Source organism: Megalopta genalis, unplaced genomic scaffold, assembly GCF_051020955.1.
Source record: "Megalopta genalis isolate 19385.01 unplaced genomic scaffold, iyMegGena1_principal scaffold0068, whole genome shotgun sequence".
In the NCBI taxonomy this organism is placed as follows: domain Eukaryota; kingdom Metazoa; phylum Arthropoda; class Insecta; order Hymenoptera; family Halictidae; genus Megalopta; species Megalopta genalis.
Genome location: NW_027476137.1, coordinates 325,143 through 327,500, shown reverse-complemented (window position 1 = coordinate 327,500; position 2,358 = coordinate 325,143). Strand labels below are relative to the sequence as shown.

At 44.4% G+C, this 2,358-nt stretch overlaps 2 non-coding genes across 2 annotated transcripts in view; both read left to right on the top strand.

The window, feature by feature from the left end:
• LOC143261773 (small subunit ribosomal RNA) overlaps positions 1–63 on the top strand; it is a 1,921-nt gene extending 1,858 nt beyond the window's left edge. The window contains exon 1 of the ribosomal RNA XR_013035815.1: positions 1–63. This exon is cut by the window's left edge and continues 1,858 nt beyond it. This is a non-coding gene — a ribosomal RNA (small subunit ribosomal RNA).
• A 1,329-nt stretch (positions 64–1,392) lies between these two features.
• On the top strand, positions 1,393–1,547 carry LOC143261757 (5.8S ribosomal RNA). The gene has a single exon (XR_013035799.1). It is a non-coding gene; the product is annotated as a 5.8S ribosomal RNA (ribosomal RNA).
• Positions 1,548–2,358: the final 811 nt, after the last annotated feature.

Sequence of the window (2,358 nt, the reverse complement as noted above, 5' to 3'; positions counted from 1 at the left end):
TTATTTAGAGGAAGTAAAAGTCGTAACAAGGTTTCCGTAGGTGAACCTGCGGAAGGATCATTACAATGTTCCAATATATCTCAAAGAGAGAGGAGAGGAGGAGAGAAAATGAATTCGATTAGTTTGTGGATAAGAATTCATATAAAAAAAAAAGATATTGTTGAGCCCGCCAGATCATTCGTGCGTGATTTACACGGCCAGACGTGTGTACTACACGTATTAGGCCTTTGATCTGCGTTGCGTAGGCCACAACAAATCTTTCAAAGAGAGAGAGATATATGTGTTGTTGGGGTTTGTGATTATGAAGGTGCCCCAACGCACAAAAATATATAAAAATGTACAAAGTTGGGATGTGGTGTGGTGGAGAAGAGTTGGGCCCGACCAGATCATTCGTGCGTGATTTACACGGCAGACGTGTGTACTACACGTATTAGGCCTTTGATCTGCGTTGCGTAGGCCATCTTCCTTCCAAGACACACACGTGTTGGGGTTTGTGTGATTTTATGATAGTGCCCCAACACGGAAAAATAAGCGTACGAGAAGAGTTGGGCCCGACCAGATCATTCGTGCGTGATTTATACACGGCCAGACGCGTATTATATTACACGTATTAGGCCTTTGATCTGCGTTGCGTAGGCCATCTTCTCGATAGAGAGAAAGCCAATGTATTCTTTTTTCTTTCTTTACACACACACACACACAGTTGTAGTAGGACAGGGAGGGATGCGAGCGTGCTAATCACGCTTCCTCAAGTCTTCGCTGTGGTGTAAAAAAAAAAAGAAAAAAAGGAATCGTTGGGAAAGTCCAAAGGACGAAAATATCGGGCAGTCTGAAGATAACTTAATGCTCGTTTACATTGGTATCAAGAGAGACCGGCTTGTGTAGCTCGTTTCAATGCTGTGTCGTTGTCATTGACACCCTACTCTGTTGCGCGCTAGTGGCAGCATGAGCGTGGGACGTATATATATATGACACCCAGCTAGAGCCGGCCGTGAGTCCGTCCGGTGTAAATAACGACGAAAGGAGAGAGAAACTTTTCGAATCCAGTATCGGGTTGATAATTGTCCAGTTTGAATATCCATATCCCCGTCGTTTTTGGAGGTGATATACTCTCTGTGTTTCTTCGATAGAAGGCTTTTCAATGTTCTATTCGCTCCGACCGTCGAACTTGCAAGAAAACAGTGGTTTTGGATTTGCTCGTACATATATATATGGTTTCGACGGAAATATCTCGTTCTTTAAGGGACAATTATGTCGTCGTACGACGACTCCCGAATCTCCTTCGCGCGCTGGTTGGAGCTCTTCGGGTATCGGCTTGTTCCGAAATATAACACAAAAATGTGGTGGATAGCAAATACACATTATATATATGAGAGAATAAAAGGGAAAAATTACCCTGAACGGTGGATCACTTGGCTCGTGGGTCGATGAAGAACGCAGCTAATTGCGCGTCAACGTGTGAACTGCAGGACACATGAACATCGACATTTCGAACGCACATTGCGGTCCACGGATACAATTCCTGGACCACGCCTGGCTGAGGGTCGTTTACGTACTTATAAACTGCTTGCGTTGATGGCACTTGTTGCCTATATACGTACGAGCGAATGATGGGCGCTTCGTCGGCGTTTGTCGCGGTCCTATGAATATTGAGAAATTTTACGTACGTCTAACAGTCTTCGAGAGAGATGGAAATCGTGTTCGAACTAGCGTGAGTGTGGAAGGCGGTGTCGTGTGTCGTATATGTTTTATATACGTCCGCCCGTCTGAAACACCGCTTCGAAGCGGTGACAAAATCTTTTTCGGGACGATTCGTATCCGTAGAACTATCGAGATTTCACTGGTACATTTTCAACGCGCTCCCGACGTCGCCTGAAATGAAACGAGATGGGTTTAACCCACGAAAGCGTACTACACGAGTCTGTCCTATGTGAAGACTGTGTACAGAGATCGAACGAACGCATGAAAGAAATTGAACGAAAGAACACATAACCCGCAAAAATATAGAGTAGAATTGTGACCGTTGCTTCGAATTTGAATTTATATGTATATATATATCATAGCCCCAGGGAGTGGAACCTATGAGTGTGGAAGGATGTCTCTTACCGTTATGTTGCCAGAGGAAAAAAAGTCTCTCTCTTCGTACGACACATTTGTGTACGAATTGTATCGATGGCTATATAGATCCGATGTTGCACATATTCTGAGTAAAGAACACCCCACCCGGGTTACCGTCCTAAAACTCTTCTATTGGTGTGGCTATGATGTGTGTGTCAACGCAATCGCGAGTCTGGTTCTACGGGAAAACCGTTTGTCGGTCGCCCCATATATCTTTTTGTTCTCTTCAAATGATCGAAT